At 41.6% G+C, this 23514-nt stretch overlaps 1 protein-coding gene across 6 annotated transcripts in view; it reads left to right on the forward strand.

The window, feature by feature from the left end:
• The first annotated feature begins 564 nt into the window (after window positions 1-564).
• PAM (peptidylglycine alpha-amidating monooxygenase) overlaps window positions 565-23514 on the forward strand; it is a 147052-nt gene continuing 124102 nt past the window's right edge. For 4 of the 6 annotated variants that reach the window (XM_084305001.1, XM_084305004.1, XM_084305005.1 and 1 more), the window contains exons 1-2: window positions 566-648; window positions 4285-4374. The gene's annotated coding sequence lies outside the window, so the exon portion shown is untranslated. Of the gene's footprint in view, window positions 689-4284; window positions 4375-23514 lie in introns of all 6 variants that reach the window. The other 2 variants (XM_084305002.1, XM_084305003.1) reach the window with 2 other exon arrangements.

Raw genomic sequence — 23514 nt, forward strand, 5'->3', positions numbered from 1 at the left:
GAAAAATCCGAAGCAACGTCTTAAAGAAAATCCTCCTCAAACTTCCCCCTTCCTTTTCAAAAAGGCGACAGCGTTAATTCTTCAGTGCTTTTTTCAATTTCCCTTTTCAGAGGCTTTGGCTCCGTGTGTTAATACCTTCAGGTCAGAGCTGCTGCTCTCACAAGGAGGGCCGGCTTTGGAGGACCCCGCTATTCCCTGAAGACAGCCCCAGGGAAGGTTTGCGTCGCCGGGACTGTTTGGGGCTCCTTCCCCAAACCCATCGCGAGCTTATGGCCCAGGGTAAGGCCCGCAGCCCTTCGGCCGGGCCTTCAGCTTCCCGGCCGGGAGGCGAGCAGCCCGGCACCAAGTCAGGCGCTGCCGACAGGGAGAAGCGCCGCCGCGCGATGCGGTCGTGCCGCCGCCGGGGAGCGAAGCGCCCCGGGGCAGCCCGGCCCCGCCGCCGGGAACCGCTCGGCAGAGGGCGACGTGCGCGGCGCCGCGTCCCGGTCGGGGCGGTGCGGGGCGGGCGGTGCGGGGCGGGGGGCGGTGGCGGGGCTGTCTCCGCCCCGGGGCGGTGCGGGGCGGTGGCAGGAAGGGGTCGCGGCGGCGGCGGCGGAGCGCGGCAGCCTTGGGTGTCGCTGCCGCCGCCAGCGGAGTGCGGCCGCCGCGGTGAGTGAGCGAGCGAGCGAGCGAGCGAGCGAGCGAGCGAGTGAGTGAGTGGGGACGGGCGGCCAGGAGCAGGAGGAGGCGGCTGGTGGCTGCGGACGGAGGGGCCCCGGGCGCTGCGCACCGCCGGGCGGGACGGGACGGGACGGGACGGGACCGGGCGGGACGGGACCGGGCGGGACGGGGCCGCCTTTCCCGGGAGGGTGGTGTCCCGGCCGGCGGGGCTGGAGCTGCCAGAGGGACCGGGGCCGGGATCAGGACCGGGTCCGGGGCTGTGCCTCGTCCCGGCTGCCCGGCGGCGCCGCTCCCCAGCCGGCGAAGTTTCCTGCGGGGCCGTGGGGACGCCGCAGACGGCGGCGCTGAGCCCCCGGGGGACCCCCAAAACACCGAGGGGGGTCTCCGCTCGCTGCCGCCCCGAGGCGGGTGTGTAGAGCCGCGGTGTTATGGCTCCCACCGCCCTGCGAGCGGCGGCGGCTGCTGCTTTCCTTCTTTCTTTCTTGTTCTTTCCTTTATTTATTTATTTATTTATTTATTTTAAGTCTCTTATTTTGTGCCGCACGCACCCGTCCGGGGTTTGTTCGCCTCTCCCCAACTTGGTGGCGGCGGCGGCTGCCGGAGGGGCCCCGGTGACACCGGCGCCGGCCCCGGGCTCCTCGGGAGGAGAAAAGGGAAAAACGAGGGAAGCAGCGGGCAGCCCCCGCCGGCAGGCAGCGGTGTGGGCAGGGTGCAGGCGCGGGGACCGCAAGTTGTGGCTGCGGGAGCCCGGCGCTCTCCGTCCCCTGTGCTGCCTCCCGGGCGTGGGGGGTGGCCCTTCTGCATCTTCGTGTTAACAGGGTTGGTGACAAATCCTGCGTTCAGGCAGCTACAGCTCAGTCCCCAAATATCATTTTCTTAACCGATTTTTTTTTGTAGAATGTTATTGTTTTCACTCAGTGCCTGTTGTCACAGAACAGCTCGGGTTGGAAGGGACCTGAAAGCCCACCCAGTTCCACCCCCCTGCCATGGGCAGGGCCACCTCCCACCAGACCAGGTTGCCCAAAGCCCCATCCAGCCTGGCCTTGAGCACCTCCAGGGATGGGGCATCCACAGCTTCTCTGGGCAACCTGTAGCAGCACCTCAACATCAGGAGATTAAAAATAATTCTGACAGAGGCTGGTGAGCATGTGCCAGCTCATGCTTGCAGAAAAAATAGAAAGCATGTTGAATTTGGTTTGAACTCTGAGTCCTGAACTTGTCTAGTTTCTGTGCTGGTCCCAGTGCGGGTGCAGGTAGAAAGGAGAGGCCCACGGGTGCAGCCAAGAGCATGTGGGGATCACGCATACCTTTCTCCCTCAGGCTCGTGGAGGCAGAGAGATCTGACCCAGAGTACAGGTCCACCTCTGCGTTGCTTTGTCGGTTTTCTAGTCAAGTGAGATGCCCTCCAACGCACTGTGTGTTGAATAGAATAGCATACGAACTAATCTGCTTTTTCAGATATTATTTCCCTGCATGTGGTTGATTTCAGGAAAATGTTAAGTTTGAGAGAAATTTTCTTCTTGATTCCTTGTGTGTAGATCCTAAGGAACTGTGGTGATAAAGGCATACGTACTACAGACAATCTTGTTCCTGGCATGTTGCCTGGTTTTACAAGTAGTCATGGCTCAGGATTTCTGCTGCAGTCCTCCTCTGACAGGTTGAGGGAAGTACCCATGTTGCGTGCTCAAGAACAATGGCGTGTGCAGTGAAACGAAGACTGTTTTTAAAAGTCACTGTGTAACTTGCCAGTTTTCCACATAACAGTTTGATCTGACTGTCACTGATGATATTTGAGATGAAGAATTTAGTAGAGCTCCTGGGATACTTATGTGTGTAATTATATCTAAACTTAGAGTTGCAAGTGCAAACAAACAAAGATTTGTAAATGATCACAAATTGAGCCAAACAAGCTAGAGAAATTGTCTGACTTGCATGTGAAAATAACTTCTAACAATTACGGTTAAACACTTCATGGACAAGATTATAGATTATACTGTACCTTCCATGTTCCGTACAGCAGGTTATACCGTATTACTCTGTTCTTGTGTCTTCAGAAGGATATCTGGAATTGGCCATGCAGCTGAATTGTTGCTAGACTGGCTTACAAGTCTGGTCTAGAATAACACTTTGTATTCTTCATGTCAAAGTATTTCAAGCAATTTAAAAAAAAAAAAAAAAAAAAAAAAAAGAAGGAAAACAAACAGTTAAAGCATCATAGTTCAGTGTAATGCTAAAGAGACAGAAAGAAACACTGGATGTACTGTAACTACATAGTATTGTTGAAGTTCTGTTTTTTTTTTCTCATGCTGCAGAATTTGGTTTCATCAAGTAAATGCAGGGTGTTTTCCCAAGGCACAACTAAGTATTTTCCGATTACAGAAAACTGCAAATTGGAAAGTGGTGTAACCATTGAGACTCTTAGTATTTGTAGATTTAAGATCTGTCCAACGGTAGCCTTCCCTTCTCTCTGCTTCTAAGCTTTTTTTTTTTCTGCTTTCCTTTTTTCTTTTTTTTTTTTTTTTTTTTAAGGCAGTAAATGAGAATATATAAAATGGACATACACTGGGCTGCTGAAAGGCAGTGAGGTTTTCTCCTTAATGAATAATCCTCTTTGTTTCTCTGTGATAATGGAGGAATCCTTCCTAATGTTCTGAATTATTATTTTTTTAAATAGTGATTCAGTGTATTGCTATGGAAAGATGTAAAGGTGTTATTGAAAAATATTTCAATTGAGTATTTCATAATGACTATGGGTTACTTTGTAACTTGTGTTAAAACCAGCTTTTGCAAATTTGCTACTAGAATTATGTGGGAATAAATGTGCGGATTGAGATGTAGGTTGTGACCACATGAGAAAAGTACTGACAAAGAAAGGTAACACGGGTATAAATAAGAAACACAATTCATGTGCAGTACTGGCTTTTGAAACTCACCATTCTTTGGATAGAAATCTTGATGGTACTGTTGTTTGTTTTATTTTTTTTTTGTGTGTGTTTGTTTGCATCAAATTGTGCAGAGGGCATCTTTTTCATCTGTATGTGAGAAAGTGAATGAAATGTAGAAATAGTGTTTAGAGGATGTGTGGAGATTATGCATGAAGAGATGCCAATGGGAAGGAAGCTTTTCTGATTTAGTTAATTGAATCAAGCTGACTGACTTATGTCTAAGGGAGAGGCTTGGCAGTAATGAGTTTGAAGTGCTCTGTCTCAGCAGCACTCCATGTATCTTGAGCACGAACCATAGTTTTTGCAGTGAAAGATGTCTCTCTCTCTCTCTCTCCCTCTATCTACCCATGTATTTTATTATCTTTATTCAAATCTTTGGAATCCCACCATTCAACACAAAGAAGAAAAAAAATCTGTGCTTTGCAGAAACTGAAAGGCAACAAATGATAACCCAGGTTATTCTGGCTGCAGAGTTGAACTTACTACATTTGACACAACGGCCATCTCGACAAAAACAGTCTGTTTTAAGATGCTGTGGTTCTGTAACAGCCAAACAGAGTTTGTAATCAGAGCAAGTCAAACAGGTGAAAGCAGTTCACAGGCAATACTGCATACAGAGACATAAAGCTTTTACTTTGAACAAAACCCACTTCAGTCACTTGCATTTATTTTCTCATAGGTCTTTTTCATCCTTTTGTACTCATTCTTTCACGCTCCTATGTTCATGAATACCAGGGCAGATGGAGGTATCCTGTCGGTCTGGCCAGGGGTAAGGGATGCTGCCTGCCAAGTCCTTATCATGTCGTTCGGGTTATTTGTGACTGGTAATGATGTTGCATGATCTTTGCTGCATTTATGTTCGCTTTTGACAAAGAAGGAAGAGGATGAGTCATGCCACATACTTGTGGTTCCACATAACCTGGTATACTACTGCATGTTCCATCGGAGCCTGACAGTTCCTTTTGTTATCAATACTCTTTCTTGGATTTTATGGCTGTTCTTGATTTCTTTATTTGCAGCGTGCATGCCGTTCCTCTTCCTCTTGCTCTGATTTTTTAGTCTGTGCTGTTTTGCATTCATGCTCCTGGTATGCCAGTATAATGTTTACTATATAAATTTCTATAAAAGAAGGGTATCTCAGAAGGTTGGTTGAAGGAATATTTTATGAATCTGAACATTTGTTTGTGCTCCCTTTTAAAATCATCTATCATTCTGTCATGATCCTTAGTGTGATGGGTTAATCGAGGCTTAACTTAAAAGTGAATATGTGTATTTGCTTCTGACACTCCCATTGGGTGTAGGAAGTGGCCTATTCGTTTTCAGATTAAAGGTTTTTGACTTTTAAAGCTGTGGTACTAGATTAAACCTAGAGGACCACTGTAAAACTATAAATGTTTGGTTTGCTTTTATCCTCCAAGGACACGAGAGTTTTTGTTTAGCTGTGCATTTGCTTTGTGTTGTAGGCCTGTAAGTCACGTCTTCCAATCTTTACAATAAGACACTTACTCATGTTAGGGCATACTGTGGATTGTCTTTGTTTTCTGGATTGTTTCAAAAATGTCCATCTAGTTTCCAGCATATAATTGTTCATGGTCTTCATATACTCACCTGTTCTTGTTTAATATGATGCAGTAGTTTAATTCTTACTTCTTTCCCTGTAGTATTTACTCTGGTTTCTTTATAAAGAACAATCATGTTTTGTCTTAGACTTTTTACTGCTAGGTTGAATGATTCAAGCTTTCACTTGTTTTATACCAGGAAAATTAAGAGCTTGTTGTGATCCTAGTTGCCCTTTTTCCTGCTGGCTACAGCTTGAATGTATCTTTCTTGTACACAACGACTGGGACTGTACCTGATCTTCCAGACAAACACAATGACGCTAGTATAACAGATAGGTAATGGAGATAAATTGGAATGGATAACCCATAAAATTGTTTTTTATTATTATTTGTTGTTATGAATACATAATAGTAGCTTCGATTGTATGCTCACTAGTTACATCTCCTCTTTACAGCTGATAAAATGGTAGATAAGAACAGAAAATCCCTACATGTTTGATTTAAGAACAAAACTTTAAAAATACTTGTTTGGATTCACAAAATTGTCCATTTCTTTTTTATCATATTCTGAACTTACAGTGAATGAGATTCCTCTACAGATTCCTCTGCGCCTATGGAATCTGCTGATGCAGTGTTGAAGAACTTTGTATTTTGTTTCTGTCTCCTTTATGTGAATATTAGAATATTTATGTGAATATTTTTTTGATTTAGTCCGAATTAATGGAACTCTGTCACATCATCCTTATTTGAATGAAGGTTGTGGTTGTCCTTCCTTGATGAGTTTCATACTTTCTTTTTTTTTTAATCTATCTTCCAGTGCAGTGTATTCTAGCTTAACTAATAATCTTTCATGCTATAGTATGTCTGAAAATATACACAGTTCCCACTAGACCAACTCTTCTGTGTTTTATTTTGTCTGGAGGGAGGATCTTTTATTTCATCAAAGAACAACAGCATAATCTGCCAATGCAACGTAAATAATTTAATATTTAATTTCTTCTGGCACTCCATTACTCACTTCCTTCTGTCTCTAATTATTCCTTACTTAAGAATCTGTTTGGTTTCCCCTTCTATTTGATTCTGTTTTATTAAATGTACCTTCAGTGAAACTAAAGTGAACTTACATGCAGGTATGTAGATAGTAAATAGAAGTAGTTCCAAAGTATATTTCTAAGCTACAGGATGATGTCAACCAAAAAGTTGTCTGTCTGGTGCTTCCCACAGTAAGTTTCAGAGGTCAGTAGCTTTTAGTATGGACAAATTTAAGTGTTGGTGGTGAGCCATTCCATGTTGGGGTTGAGGTCTAGCTTTGCTCTGAAGAGAATAGAGGTAGGGGAACTGAGAAGTAGAGAAGCTGAGATGAAGGTAAGTGCCCTGAAGCAAGCCAGTGTACAGAGAAATGTGGTGTCACTGGAAGAGTGAAGAAGAAGCTGATGTGAAGTGGGGTAGAAGACAGGAGGCAGTCAAGAACAGGCTCATGTATCTAACTTGTATTGCAGCAAATGTGTTACTTCTCACGTCTTCATTAACAGGTGCTTAAAACATTCCCAACTTCTGTACTTGTGGATGACATCAATAATTATTGGGTGTAACTGTGATGTTCATTAGTATGCATTCACAATCCAACATCAGCGATGCACTGTTATACTACCGTCTGCGTTGTTCCAGGAAGCCACAGAACTTTCTCTTGGAAGCAGATTCCTCCCTGTCCCCTCCTCAGTTGAGTCTACTCAGTGTGAAACTACACCTTTACATCTGTTCAGGTATTGAAGTCAGTTATACCCCAGTGTTTTATCCACAACAACAGTGCTTACTTATTGCTTGGGGATTGGTTTTGATTCTGGAATCCCAGTGATTATTTTGCTTTACAAGTCAGCTATAATAGAGTTATTTTCTCCTTAGGCGTCGTTCATGGGTCCTAAAGCTAGATGTTTTAAGGAGTAGAGAGAAGAAAATTGCAAAGCTGACTTGATCAGTTCTCATGCCTAAACAGTGCATTTAAAAGGGAAGGGGGATGGATGGAGAGAGAGAAAAGCTATACTTTATTTTTAAAACACCAGTGCTCTATTTCAGACTTCCATGTTATATTACTTGGTTTTCTGTGGATTATTTATATTTAGAGTGGTTGGATTTTAATTCTTTTCTATGTGTGTTGTACTCTGAACTCAGTTAAGGAGCTGGATTGCATGGTACTAAGAATTCCAATCTCATTATGGTAGAGATTAGGATTTCTGTGGTGGATTTTAATAAATCTTTATGGTGGTTTAAACAAAATACCTTTTGCTTTTTACTTGCTTACTGATGTTTTTGCTGGAACACTGTTAATATATTTTGATCACAAAATTATTAGTTTTCTAAAGTTTGTTAATTCAGAGTAGTCCTTTCAGAAGATCTTTCTGTGATACATACATTTAAAAAACAGTGTAAAATGTTACATAGCTTTTATTACTCCTGACAGTTGATGAAAATGTTAATTAAAGTGATGTCTATTTTTGTTTTTCTCGTTTCTTTTTTGACAGCGAAAATATGCTTTAGTGCTTTTTTTTTTTTTTTTTTTTTTCCTTGTCTTACCACTTAGAGGAATGCCTTTTTCCCAGAGATATCAATACAAAATCACAGAATGGCTGAAGTTGAAAGGAGCCTTTGGAAGTAATTTAATACATGTAATCCCCCACCCCACTTAAGCAAGTTCAGCTAGACCAAGTAGACCAGGACTGTGTCCAGCTGGCTTTTGAATACCTTCACGGATGCGTACTCCACAGCTTCTCTGGGCAGGGTGTGGCCATTTTTGGCCACCCTCATAAGGAGGTGTCTGCTTGTGTTTCAGTTCATGCCTCTTGCCTGGTCAGTGGGTGCTGCTGAGAAGAACCTAGCACTGTTGTCTTTGCCCGTATCTGCATCAATCTGATAATTATATATATACTGATAAGATTCCACCCTCTCCCCCCTTGATTCTCCTCACCCCCAGGCTAAACAGTCCTACCACTCCTCACATGACTGATGTTCCAGTCCCAGTATCATAATTTCTTTAGCCTGTTCCTGAACCCTGTCCAGTATGTTCATGCTTCTAGGGAGCCCAGAACTGGACACAGTACTCAAGGTGTGGCCTCACTAGGGCTGACTAGAAGTGAAGGATCACTTCCTTTGACCTGGTCATTCTGTTCTTCATGCAGACCAGGATGTCCCAGGCTGGCTTTGCCACCAGTGCAATGAGTTGCTGTCTCGTTTCTACATTGTCCTTCAGAACCGTCGGGGTCTTTCTTGCAAAACTACTTTCCACCTGGTGAGTCCTCAGCCTATACCAATGCACAGTGTTGTTCTTCCCCTGGTGCAGGACTTTCCCTGTCAGCCACTCCTCCCAGTTTTGTGTTATCTGCAAATGTGCTGAGGGTACAGTATTCCCCACCACCCAGATCATTAAGGCAGATGTTGAACAGGATTGGACCCAGTATTTATTCCTGGGGTATAATGTTGGTGATCAGCTTATGGTTGGTCTTTGTTGATCACATATGAGCCTGGCAGCTCAGTCAGTCCTCTTCACTGTCTATTCCTCTAGACTGTTTTTCATCACTTTGTCTATGAGGATATTATGAAAAACTGTGCAAAATGTACATGGCTGGGTGATTTAGACTGTGTACTTAAAATAACAGTTCTTTGAAACAGTGTGCTGTTCTGGAACTTCATGGAGAATGATAGTGCTTATATGGGGGTTCTGAGTGAATCTGCTGCTGCATGGTAAAGGTCCAACTCCAGCAACAGTTTGAGGTTGTTCTTTGCTCGCAGTAGCTTTGCAGGCCTGAAAATGTGTTTGTTTAGAGTAAGGTCTCAACATTTAAAGTTTGTTTAAATTGTTAAGACAGTGCATTATATGATAACACCATGTAACTCCCATAAGAAATTGACCATATAATTCACTCAGGGAAGACAGTTATCTTTTGTATCTTCTATAAGTCACAAGCTGTGATGGTAGTAGCAGTGAGTTATTACAGTCTTTCCATTGTCGAATGACAATAACTCAATGAATAACTCTATTGTACTAAAGATATTTTAAAGTTAGTTATTAGCTTTCTTTCATATAAATCTAGCTGGGTAGATGAGGGGAGAGCGGTGGATGTGGTCTACCTTGACTTCAGAAAGGCTTTTGACACTGTCTCCTGTAACATCCTCATAAACAAGCTTGAGAAGTGCAGCCTAGATGAGTGAACCTAGAGCAGGTTGCCTAAAGGTCGTGAAGTCCCATTTTCTGGAGATATTCAAACCTGCCTGGATGCCGTCCTGTGCAATATGCTCTAGGTGATCCTGCTCAGTAGGGGGGTTAGACTTGATGATCTTCAGAGGTCCCTTCCAACCTCAGCCATTCTGTGATTCTGTGAAACTGTTACTGATGAATATAATCTGTTTTTCCATCTCTAAGTGGTCAGCAATATATAGCAATCTGCAAGGGTCAAAACATGGAGGTCCTTCCCCCGTTGGGCCTCCTCTACCCCCAACATACACACACTTTTCTGAGATTCCCATTCCCGACACCCTGAGATGTCAACCAGCATAGGCATCTGCTTAAACGTGGGTATTTCAGCTCCAACCATAGTACTCATTGACCCCCCAAAATATTCTGGTCTGGTAAGACTTGGAGCATCAGTGTAATCCAAAGGTTGCCGACAGATGTCGCTGTGGATTTGTGCAATACTGAGACTTCTCAAGGAGACTACCCATATCCACTTTCTGCAAAACAGGTTGAAATCACGTCTGTGGAGCATATTAAAGAGTATTGGCTGAGCATTCCAAGATTAAGAATATAGCCTCCTGCCCTTGGACCAGCATTTTGGAAGAGAGAAGTTTGCCTGACAGAGTCCTCTCTAAATATTATCATCTGTCCTGTGCTGAGATTAAATTTGTCTCCTGTTTCAGACACAAACCCAGTAGACATTTGTGTGGTGGTGACCTAACAATAGTTGGTAGGTGGTGTAGCCTTGGACTCTCCCCCCTCTAATCAGACTTACTACTGCTTGTGCCAGCACTGCTGGCTGGTTCTACAAGGTGTGCGTAGGTGGAAGAATTCACAAATGTTCTTTTAGTAAGATATTATTATGCTCTACTAAACTGGTTCCCCAAGGATGATGGAGTGTGTGATAAACTCATTTTACGTGGTTTTCACCAGCCTCTTCTGGACTGTTTGTCTTGCGAGCCATTAACTGTTTGAATACAAGTGGAAATACCTCACCATTGGCTTAATAAGCAAAGACCTTTGATAGTGGCCTTCTGGTCAGCATGTACAGGAGGAAATACAGCTAGTTGTTTGCTACCATCACCTGACTATAAATTTTGACTCTGGCAGTAGCCCAGTATGATTTGTCTTCTGGGTGTGGCTGGGTGTTCTCCAAATTCTGACTCCAGAGAGGTTTGCTGCATATCATCCAGTCATCTGCTTATCATCACTAGACTACAGTGTGAGACCTTTATATACTGCCCAAGAGCCAGTATAAAGATTTCTGAGGCTGTCAGCTCTTCCAGCACCATAGCCACGACTATCAGTTTGACATATTGGCTGTTCCTCCTGTTCTCTTGGTAGTTTAGGAAGGCTTGTTGAGCCATTATAAAAGCTGCTGCTTTCCATTGCTGTTTCTCTTTAGCATTATCTTGTTGACTGATCAGTGAACCATGCATTTTGCTTCTGCTCTTGGGTTAATTGCTCATATGGTGAAGCCTACTGCAGCCAAGATGGAGGCAGACCAGACTGGATAGAAAATGTCATTACCCAAGCCAATTTATACTATTTTCTCCTGTAAAGCACTCACTGTAGTTGGACTGGTATAGGCCACACAGAAATTCACCATTTCCATTTCATAGTAGTAGTCTGTTATGTCTTCCCAATTTATTGAATACAATCATTTGGTGGTACCCACTGCAAAGCCAGAAGCCCCACTATTAGTTACCTTGGCCAACTGGGTGGTTCTTTGTTTCATCCAGGGCTGAAAAAACAGCTCAAGTTTTTAGTTTTGCACCGATGGGGGCAACCTCTACGAACAAAATCCCAACTGTGTATGTAGCCTGTTTCTTTGCTGTCACAGGCTCCAATGAGCCTCATCCAGTGCTTGGAGCTTGAAAGGCTTATTGGCTAGCTTTTGGGCTAACACTGCTTAAGAAGCAGTTGCTTTTCTTGATCAGAGGTGGTTGCTTCCATTTTTTCCTGAAAGAGTATTTTTTTTTCCTTGTTTATAATGGTATTAATGTCTGGACTGAATATGGCATACATTGCCTCCAAGACCCCAAAGACTAATAAATTTGTACTTCTACTCTGCATTTCTGCTATATAGAATGTTTTGTGTAGCTGGTTTGGGTATCTTTCTACAATGGCCCTGCCAAATTATCCTTCCAAATTTTACTTCTTTGTTATATTTCTGAATATTTTGGTTGTCAGTTCCCCAGCCATGATTTTGCATAGTCTCCATAGTATCACTCAGTGCTTCTCCCACTTCTCCCTCTGTGGGACGAGCGATGTGCATAACAGAATCCACACAGTTGAGTGATCTACTGCATGAGAGAAACATTGAAATCTTCCAAATGTGGGGCTGCCAACCCATTGTGAATGATGGGGCTGTGTCAATAGCTCAGGGCAGCAGCATGCCAGGAGTGCATCGGTTGCTCCTGCAGTTCCTTAGCAGCTGGACTGCCAAGGATTTTTCTGTCTGGATGGTGCCACGGCTTCAGACTCAACTAACTGAAGGAGAATGGCAATGCTGGGTGCTACAGCTGTGGGGGTGTGGGAACCTGATATGATAATCAATAACCTGTTGTTGTTTTGTCAGAAGCTGCCCGGTGTTTTTGTTGACCAACTGGGGCAAATGAGAGAGGAGCAGGCTGAACTCTCCAGTTGTTCCAGCCTCTAATGGTGGATGTGTGGTCATCCGAGTGATCTCAGGGCAGTCTGTACTGTTTCGATGCAGTCTGTTTGGGAGAGGGCCCAAACCACCAGGACCCATAACCACCTTTTGCACAGTGATAACAAAAACGCTGCAGCCTGTGGAGAAGCCCCCGGTGGAGCAGGTGGATGTGGCCTGGAGGAGGCTGCGGCCCATGGAGAGCCCCTGCAGGAGCAGGCCCCGGGCTGGAGCTGCAGCCTGTGGAGAGGAGCCCATGCAGGAGCAGGGGGTCTAGGGGGAGCTGCCGCCCACCCATGGGGGACCCATGCTGGAGCAGTTTGCTCCTGGGGGATGGATGGATGGACCCTGTGGGACGGAGCCATGTGGGACCAGGGCTTGAAGAGCTGCTGCCTGTGTGCAGCCCCCGCAGGCTCAGTTTGGGAAGGACGGTATCCCGTGGGAGGGCCCCCATGGGGAGCATGAGCAGAGAGGGACTGTGGGGGAGCGGCGGAGACGAAGCGTTAGGCACTGACTGCAGCCCCCATTGCCCATTTCCCTGTGCTGCTCGGGGGGAGAAAGTAGAAGAGAGTAGATAGGGAGAAGGGGGGTTTTAGTTTAATTTCTCACTTCTCTAGTCTGCTAGTGATAGGTAATAGATTTTATTCATCTCCTTGTGCTGACTCTGTTTTTGCCTGTTATGATAGTTGTAGAGTGACTTTCCTGTCCTTATCTCACCCCTTTATCCCTTTTCATCATATTTTTTCCCTCTTTCCCTTTGAGGAAGGGGAGTGAGGGAGTGGTTGTGGTGGAGTTCAGTTGCCCGGAAGGGTAAAATCACTGCAAAAGGTAGGGGTAATTAATTGCTTCTAGTGTGTTCTCCTTTTCTCAGCTGAGTGTGGAAGCAGAGGGCACCATCGGTCTATCCACTGTCCTGTGGTCTCTTTTTCCCTTTCACTTGCTTATACTTTTCCCATAAATAAAGTAGAGTTCCAACAGTTTTGTCATTTGGGACTTCAGATTGAAGTAAAGCTAAAAGTATCTTTTTTTGGTTAGCACTTTTGAGGCTAATCTACAGAATTTATATATAATGACATATCATTGCCTAACATGCTGTAATGTTATCTCTTTCATCTAGTCCACCAGTGTGCAGCACAGGCCACCCTGGGGCACTCCATCATGTTCCCTTACAGCAGCTGCTCATGCTGGTGTTCAGACTTCCCATGCCTTGAGTACAAGGCCCAGTAGGGCAGGTGTGGCTTGTTTGAGGAGTTGGTGATCTTGGACAAAATGTCTGCTGCGTGGCACACAACATCATGGTGTGGTGTTTTTGGAATGATTGGCCCAAAGTTTAAAGAAGAGGTAGGGAATTAAACTTTTCAGAGCAGGCTTCTTTTCATATTTTTTTTGTTTGTTTGTTTTAAAAAAATAGGTCTTTTTTTTAGGCTCATAGTCACAAAACTTGTGAAAGCAGAAATGCCCATGAAGCATATTCATGTGTTGATGCTGTATGGTCAAAAAACTCTTACAGTTAGAACTATACATGTCTTGAAACAAAACGAGGAGAGCCAGATACCATGAAAAAGAGTGAAGCTTTTTTACCCTTCTTTGTGAAAAGATCAAACAAAAGGACATTGTATTCGTCTGCCTTTGTTTTGGTCCATATTATAGTACTGTTTTGGTTCCCTACCACATCCCATGGGATTTATGAAATACCCATTTCTTCATTTTCACTGCTTTTTATCTAACGTGGTCCATTTCATCTTCAGAGCAAATTGAATTGAATGAAGTGAATACCTACAAAATCTTCTCTTTTTTTTTTTTTTTTGGCAAATAGACGTTTTGCTTTTGGCAAATAGACGTCTTTATTTTATTTTTTTTTCAATAAACGTCTTCAAAAGACTGGCTGTGATTTGCAGGTTGGTATTCTAAAAGTGATTTCATTGTAATGTGCTGCTTAGCCTTTTTTCTTAAGAGTTAGTGAGGATAATACAGGTAGCAATGCTACATTATCTGTGTTATTGTATCAGGGAATTGCCATTGCACTCATGATATATTTCCGTGGAGATTTGGGTCACTTGTATTGAATTGAAGATAAATTCAGTCTTTCTTGCCATAGTTGGCATTTGAATCTAATCAGAGGGGAAGCAGAATTGTTTTTTGTTTTTTTTTTTTTGGCTGGGGGGGTGGGAGGAGAAAGGGGGCATGATCAGAGGTAGCACCAAGTTAAGGATTTGAGAAAGTTGTTTTGGCCACATGCAAAAGTCAGACCGATTTGTTAGATGTACTTCTACCACTACGACAGCATTGTGGGTTTGTTCATCCATAGTAGGAATTATTCATGTTGAGGCCGTGTTGCTTCTGTGACATCTTTTGACCTGTTGTGAAAGTATTCTATTGTTATCTAATGTATCAAGGATATTATCTGTTCGTTTAATTACCTGCTGTTATAACTTGCAATAGCTGCTGATTCAGGAATTAATTGCAAATACAATTTTGACAAACTATCACTACAGAAGAATTAAAATCAATTTATTTTGAAAAATTCACTTTGAAGTGATGTAGATTTCTTCAGATGTCTGTGCTTAGTATCAGACCACCACTTGATTGTGAAAGAGTATCTGATCTGTGGAAACATTTGGTTCTTTTGTCATTTGGTCATCCCAAAGCTATCCTCTGGCTCACTCTGAGGTTTGTCTTTATCTTGTTCTTGCTGCTTAGGAGTAAATAATTAGCTTTTAGCACCAATTCTCTCACTTTCCAGTTAAGTACTGGAAGTTTTAGGTAAGTACTAGAAATGTAGCTAGTATTCTCAGTGGGTATGTTATGGAAAACTTTTATTCTTACTACTGTGTTTTACAGCCTTGAGCTTCAAGAGAATGCCTAAAAAATTACATTTTATTTGTTGCTTTTATAGAGAATATAAACAGAGGTGTTCCTCTGTTACTAATCTTTGTCTTTACTTGAAATATCTTCATACTTTAACAGTGGATTTCTTCAAACTTATTTGATATAAAACTTTTTAGCTATGCAACAGTTACAGAGATGAGTCTACAGTTGCAGTCAAATTACAGTACATTGTAGGTGGGAGATTCAAGGGCATATTTTCAGGAGGCATACATTCCAGTGGCATGTTTTGAGGGGATATGTATTCAAGATTGAGCTTTTAAGTTCATATGGGATTTAAATTATTATCAAGGCTTTAAAAGAAGTGCACCTTATGAGACCTGTATCATTCAGTCTGTAAATTCTTTTAAAAATGTATTTCATTACAGAAATTAAACTAAATAATTGTGTAGAATATAGATTTTGTTGTTGTTGTTTGCTACTTTTTACTTAATCCAGGGTAGTTACCTTTAGTTAGTTATCAGTTAAATTGAAGTGGTTTCATTTATTTTTGAAATGGCTGTGCTGTAGATCCAGAAGCTTTGTGCAGGTAGGAAACAAACCCAATGCTTCTCTGTGTCTTTAGGGAAAAGAATTCAACTTTTCATTACAAACAGTTCCTTTACTGCCATTTCTGATATTTCAACTGTTTAAAATTAAAATTGAAAAAAAAAAAAAAAAAAACATTACAAGGTTAAAAAGAGTGACACTGGTATTGTGTGTCAAAAAAAAAGAGTGAAATAGAGCTTCAGCACAGTGTAGCAATGTTAAGCAATGCTCTTGGGTGTATATTAGTGCTTAGACATTTTAGAATACCTGTACTGAGGCTTTTAGAATTGTTATGATACATTTCCTACTTAGAGCTGGAAGTTTTGTTTTTGCAGGAGGAAGGTCCCTCTGGGTGAGGTTAGCTGTATTCTGTAATATCTAATGGTAAAGCCTAGAAAAGTGAATCAGAAGCACCTTGCCTTGATGAATTGTATTTCACTATATTTTTTTAATTTTTGGTAGACCTATTGCCTAGTGCTTCATAGTGTAGCACCTTGCTTTTTCAGGATCCTATATGACAGCAAGAAGTAAACAAATAAGGTGGTCTCAAGGAGATTTCAGAATGAATTTGCTCTGGAAAACAGGCTTAAACAACAAAAAGAAGGTAGAAAAAAGCTTCAGAAACTGCAAACTAAGGATTTTTTCTTATGAATACAGAAGCAATATCAAAATGTTCAAGATGACTTGTATAAACTATTGCACATACAGTACTTTCCTAATGTCAAGCTGAAGTGTTTTCTGAAAATGAGTTGCAAACAAAAAGGATTAATGATTTAATTAATCTCAAGCTCAACTCTCTTCATTTGCATAAGTGCAGTTTCCTGTCATCTTCAGGCAATTTGCAGTTTTTTGCAGCTATAAATAGCATTCTTGTTATTTAGTTATTCTGTTTGACCTCTTTTATTCATACTCTGTTCTGACTATCCATTTAGTGGACATGTTTGTACTAAATATGCCTGCAAAATAGACTATAAATAATTATCTTGTTACACTTGAGTGCTTTTTGAAGAATTTCTATTCACTGTGAAATACAATATGAAAGTTTCTCACGGTTAATTTCTTACAGTGTTGGCAGCTTCACCTATAAGGTACTGTCTGTAGTTACTAAGGTTTGTTGATACAAACTTGATGGAAAAAAGTGTGCCAGAAGGCAGCTAACTGTGGCATAAAGCCACGTCATTGAATTTCTTGATGCTGCCAAGATGAAATTTAATGGACCTTTCCGGCTGTGGGCAGAGCTGACTGCCACTCCTGCCTCTTGATTCTTGACCCTAAGACACAGGAAACCCATCTTCGCACTAGGTCTTAGCCAGCCTGAACCTTTTATCTGTTTTTTCCTGTCTCACTGTTTAGCCAGTCTCCATTTTTCATTTCTTCAACCTATCAAATTTCATTGTAGACCATTTTTTCTGAACGTTGTTCTTCTGGTTTTGTCTTCCTTTGCAATACCCAGGCATCTGTCCCACCTGATCTGAGACTGGGGCATTTCTTTTCTGTTATGATGGTAAGGGAGTTGCAAAAAAAAAAAAAATTAAAAAATTTAAAAAAAAAATGTGGGGGGCAGGAAGTATTTTCCTACTGCTAGGTCAGATAACAGAACGTGGAACCAGACCAGTCTCTCTAAAGGTCTCTTTAAAACCTTTATGTCTATCAAGTTGAATATTTTGGGGAGGGGAAGTGTGCTATTTTGACAATACTATCCTAACTCACAAGGAGAGAGTACTAAAGCTGTCGTGTTTGACACTTGTATGCTTTTTGGTTTGTTTTAATTTATTAATTTAATTTAATTAATATTAATTTATTAAACATTCCTATTTATAACAACTGTTTATCATTAAGTATTAGTGGATTATCTCATTGGTTTGTCACTTCAAGACAAACTTTTTCTGTTTTTGAGACAAAATAACTCTCAGCTTTGTAACTACATCTTCAAAATACTTATTTAAAACAGTTGTTTATCTATAATTGGCTTTTCTAAGTTGGACTGTCTTTATACAGTTTTTGCTTCATTTTTCTTCTCTGTTTATAATTAATTAGCTTTTTGCCCTCTTTTGCACTTGATTAATTTTTGTCAGGTAGTATTTTCATTTAATACAGAGTACTTTTCTCTTTAAGCAGTTGAGTTAGGGAAATCAACGCTTTACTGAAATTGGAAGACCACTGCCAAAAACTGTATGCCCTCTTTATACAGACTGACCTGAACTCTCAAGTTTGTGCTAGGAGTAAGTATTTCAAAAAAAATTTTTTGAATATATTTTCCATTAATATGCAAGATGTATTCTGTCACACAGTGATGAAGAAACTGTATGTTCACAACAGGACTGTGTCTGTGGTTGGTTTTGGTAAGCACCAGGGCTTTTTCTTTTGGAGGATTTTTAAATTATGAAGATCTCTATCTCTGTCTTATTTCATCTTTTTCATCACTGTCAGGACAACTTGACCTACATACAATTATGTCAGTTGGCTTAGGAAAAATTTTTGAGTTACTCTATGTGTGTGTGTGTGAGAGAGATATGAATTGAATATATAATTTCTTTTCAATCAAAGTAGTATATATTTAGTTATTACCTCAGAACTGACACTGAGACAGTATCTATAAAATCGATCTTTGAGGTAAGATCTTTATCAAGCGGTATGCTATTTGGGATATTCATTTTATTTGAAGTTGTTGGGGAGGGTTGTTTTTTATTTTCATTTTTTTTAATCTTTAAAATGAATGGATGGTAGTACTCAAGGGCAGGAATTTTCACATGCTGACCTTTTTACGCACTGCAAACTGATGTTACTCTTGGAGTTATGATGGTATACTTGCATCTAAAACTGGCCTACTTTGTTTTAGAGTTGCATAACCACTTCACTTCAATGTCTACCAGACCCCCACCAAGCCACTCTCTTTCTCCGCCTCCTCAACAGTGGAGAGAGAATAAGGCGGGAAAACTTGTGGGTCCATATAAAGACAAGTGAATGGCCTACCAGTCACTATTACAAGCAAAACAGACTAGGCTTGGAAAATTAAGATAATTGCCACTTAAAAATAGAGTAGTTGTTGAGAAACAAAGACAAAAACTAGAAGTACTTGGTCACACGCGCAGTAGAGGAATGCTTCCTAATGTTCAGAAGAAGCCTTGTGTGTTTCATTTTGTGCCCCTTGCTTCTTGTCCTGTCACTGGACACAACTGAAAAGTGTCTGGCTCCACCCTCTTTGCACCTTCCCTTCAGGTATTTATCGAAGTTGATAAAAACCACCCCCCGAGACATCTCTTCTCTGGACTCGACTTTGTGGCCCTTCGTTGGACTCCCTCTGGTATGCCCATGTCTTTCTTGTATTGAGGAGCCTGGAATGGGGCACTATACTCCATATGTGGCCTCACGAGTGCTGAGGAGAGGGGAAGGACCACCTCCCTTGGTGAGCTGATGACACTGTTCCTTGTGCAGTCACATCTGGCCTTCTTTGCTGCAAGGGCACATTGAGAGCTCATGTTCAACTTGGTGTCCATATGGATGCACCACAGGTTCTTTTCTGCCAAGCTTCTTTCCTCCTTTGGTGCAGGACTTCACATTTTCCTTAGCTGAACTTCATGAGGTTCCTCTCAGACCATTTTTCCAGCATGTTGAGGTCCCTCTGGATGGTAGCATGACCCGCTGGTGTATGAAGCATTGCTTCGAGTTTTGTGTCATCAGCAAAGCTTCTGAGGGCACACTGCTCCATGATCCAGTTCATTAATGAAGATGTTAAACAGGACTGACACAGTATTGACCCTTTGGGTATGCCACTAGTTACTGGCCTCCAACTAGACATCATGTCACTGATAACCACCCTATGGGCCTATCCTTACATCCAGCTCTCAGTCCACCTCACTGTCTGCTTATCCATCTCAACAGCTTGTCTATGACAATCTTGCTGAGGACAGTTTCAAAAAACTTACTGAAGTAAGGCAAAGTAGATGATACCCACTGCTCTCCCCTTATGTACCAGGCCTTTCATTTCACTGTAGAAGCTTTTGAAGCTGGCTGAGTATGACTTCTACTCGGTGAATCTGTGCTGAATCCTTCTGATGGTTTTCTTCTTCTTTTGCCTGGAAATGGTTTCGATAATTTGCTGCCTAATATTCCCAGGGGTTGAGATGAGGTTGACCAGCCAGTAATTCCCTGGGTCCTCCTTCCTACCCTTTTTGAGGATTTGAGTGACCATTTGCTATCCTCCTGACCTTGTATACCTACTTGGGTCACCAGGATTTTTCAAACGTTATCGAGTGTGGCCTTAAAATGACATCTACCATCTCCCTCAGCACTTGTGTGGATCCCATAAGGCCCATGGGCTTATGTCTGTTCAGTTCGCTTGAGTATTCCCTGACCCAGTCCTCTTCCACCAAGGATGCATTTTCCTTGCTTCGGACTTTGTACTGGCATCCATGCCTGTGAGGTGGTTATGTTTAATATGATGTCTCCTCACGTTTTCTAGTGTAGAAAGAGGCCAACAGATTGGTTTGAATAAGCTTAATTATTTGCTTCTATGTGGGCACAAAACTTATTCTGTAGTGATTAAATAGGTTTTATTTATTTTGATTGTGGTGGCTGCTGCTGTTAGCCACATCAGCTCCTGCTCTGCTCTGGGTTAGCGTTTTTCTAGTACGTGAGAGAGTAGAGCTGTGGCCAGCTGTCTGCCTTGGAGCTCTCTTCTGCCTGTCACACTGGTGTTGATCTGATGGTAGACGGATATACTTTTAAATTAAATGTGATATTTAGGCTAGGACACACATCCTAGGCACATCGGTGGGCAGTTATTTCAGCCCCTGCAGCTCTTGTCAGCTGCACTTTTACACAGAAAACTGTCTTACTTCTTACCTATCCTCCAATTTCAAACTTAAACATTGTTAGTGTTTGCTCAAAGAATGCACTCTGAACCCAATAAAGCAAATATTATTATAGCCTGTATTTTTGTCCCTGATTTAACAAAGCTTCTGGAAAAAGGACAGTAACACAGGCTTTGTAAAGGAGCAAACCATTTCTCATCTATATACAATTCTAGCATCTTGCATATATGAATTCTCTGAGGCCTTTTCTCTTTGCTGTACATAAGCTGTTGGGTTGTTTATTTTTTAATTTTCTTAAACTCTGAGGTGTCCATAGCAGGTCTTAAGTGATTACAGTACTAAATTTCCACGAACTATACCCTGAGTTATTTCTTTCTTTCAAAGGAGAATTAAGGAAAATCACATTGTTTCATCTTAATCACACACAATCAGATAGGATTAGGACCAGGATATTCAATTTTGCGACTGTTATTTCTGACTCATTTGCAAGCCAGAACTTTAACAGTGGGGGCTGTCATGTTCTCAGACTGAGAAAAGTAACTAAAAGTTGGCAATGTAATGAATAGTTACGTTTATTCTATGTTCCCGTTTTATGCTTATACAAGTAATTATATATTCATAACTGTATTTTACAGTTAAGTAAAATACAAAGCAGTCATGTCGCACCGTGGACATGAAGAATGTGATGCACCTGCTATCTGTACACTGATCTTTGCCATACGTCCTTCATTTGTATCAAAATCTAAGTCGGTTTGTCATCTGTAAGTTCTTATGAGCTATGTCAAACTGCCTTTTCTTTAGTATCTTTGATTTTGCTAAAATTTTAATGCACATCTCCATAGCGTTTTCTTGGTGTTCATTTTGTAGACTATGCACAGACATAGAAAGTACCCCAAGCTTTTAGTCCTCCCTTAAGTGCTGTGTTGACATGGCAGCATCAGCTCTTAGCAAGAAACACTGAAACTTTCTGGGGGTGAGATATTTGGGTGTTGGTATGGTGCCTGCTGCCGGAGGAATGCCTCAAGCCTTTTTGTTGTTGGGAGATAATGAGAGCATTTGCTGTGAACTTCTGCCTCCACTGAGGCATTAGGACAAGTTTTCAGCAGTATCTCTGTATGGTGCTACCCGACACAACATCATTCTCCTCTCAAACCACACCAAAATATGATTGACTGGATTAGATATATTAGATATGCTAACTGTATTGTACAGTTAGTTGGTTACTACAGTAGCTTGTTGTTTTGCCTTCCAAGCAGTCTATGACTTGGGATAATTATCAAGAGTGGTAGCATCATATCCGTTGTTCATTGTTTTGTTAGAACTGTTTGCTATTTCATGGTGAAACTCAAACTGACTGTTACAATGGAGTGGTTTGTTTTTATTTAAACTGCTGTTAAGGACAAGTGTTGCATGTGTTACCAGTAGATATGGGTTTAGGATTATAACTCTGTGTGTGCTTGTTGCTGCTGCTGTTGTTTATTTTCAAAGGAGAGCTAAGAAATTGGATTTACATGTAAATAAGCAAAAAGTGCTTTGCTTAAAGGCTTGTTAAACTGCTTCACTTAGCATGCTCTGTCTTTTCAATATACTTTTAAGAAATTCTTTTCACTGATACTATTTACTTCTTTTGCACACTGCTATAGGAGGTTCCACGAAAATGACAAATCACCACCAGAAGCAATTTCCTATTCATTTTGTGCTCTGACATAGAATTATAAATCTGTGTTCTTTATGCCTACCTGGGTACTTTATGCGTAGGGCAAATAAATGAATCAATAATGAAACGTGATGCATTTGCAATGGTTTCTGTTTTCTTCTTCTATCTATGCTTCTTAATATGTGAACTCTTCTTGAGGAAAATGTTACAGCTCTGGATACTGGCCTTTTAAGTGTTTTGTGTAGATTTTGCTATGATTTTGTGTTTTTGTTTCACTATTAATGAAATGATTCAAATCCTTTATTTTAGTTGACTAATTCAAGCATGTCTCTGACTTGTAATAAAGCTGGATGCTTTGAGTCATCTTTAAATAAAAATAAACTTGTCAACATAATCTGTTTGCTCACCTGTAAGGCCAACATGGAAAAACAAATGGCAGTGTAAGGTGTAAGATTTCACTGTGAAGTCTCTGCTGAGCTCATTTAGGGAGTGCTTGCCTTGCTAAGCTTGCTTGCCAGATGTTCCATAAAGCATTATCTTGTCCTAAGCAGATACTAAAATTTTCTTCATCAAAATTTACCTTCTGTGTTTCTGTCTAAAAGCTTGACAGGAGCTAGTGGGTATCACAGATGTAGTACACTTCTGCTGTGAAGTATTCGGTGCTGAAATTTGAAAGTTTTATAGTGCTATGAAACAGTAAATCATGAACAGTAAATCGTGTTTCAGCATGAAACAGGAAATAGGTTGTAATTACCGTGTTAAGTTTCCTCATCTTTCCCTTCAGCTGGGATTTTCTTACCTGGAAAAGTGACCCACTTAGTTCAGGACAGTGACTCCATTTGTGTAACAGTGACAGTGTCTGAGGCTGGGAACATCTATGGCAAATACACAACTCTTGTTCCATAAGCAGTCTGAGATCATACCATAACCCAGTTTGCTATAATAAAAGCTGGAAGCATAGAATCGTGGAATGGTTTGGGTTGTAAGGGGCCTTCACGAACACCCAGTTCCACCCCCCCTGCCATGGACAGAAGGAACAGCTCCCACCAGACCAGGCTGCTCAAAGCCCCATCCAACCTGGACTTAAACACTTCAGGGATGGGGCATCCACAGCTTCTCTGGGCAACCTGGCCTCACCACACTGTCTGAGTGAAGGATTTCTTCCCATTATCTAACCTAAACCTACCCTCTTTTAGTTTAAAGCTATTATCCCTTGTCTTATCACTACACACCCTGACAAAGAGTTCCTACCTTTCTTCTAGGGACCCCCTTTAGGTCCTAAAAGTGTGCATCTCAAAATGTGGTTAATCTGGCAAAGTCATTCTTCTAGAGCCAAGTTGCCAACTTTGGAAAACAAAGTCTTCACTTATCACCAAGACATTTTTGAGATTTGCAAATGGCATAAACTCGGTATGTCCCCTGAAGTGAAAGTGTTAAAATTACTGGACAAAATTAGTGGAATGGATTGAGGAATATATATTTGTTTCTGTCTAGTGTTTAGCTGGCCTTCGATTTGCTTAATTAGCTCTTAGGGCAGTAACACAGTAAAGAAATGGTGGCATACAGTGACTGAAGGATAACACTATT

This window comes from Netta rufina (genome assembly GCF_964035555.1).
Source record: "Netta rufina genome assembly, chromosome: Z".
In the NCBI taxonomy this organism is placed as follows: domain Eukaryota; kingdom Metazoa; phylum Chordata; class Aves; order Anseriformes; family Anatidae; genus Netta; species Netta rufina.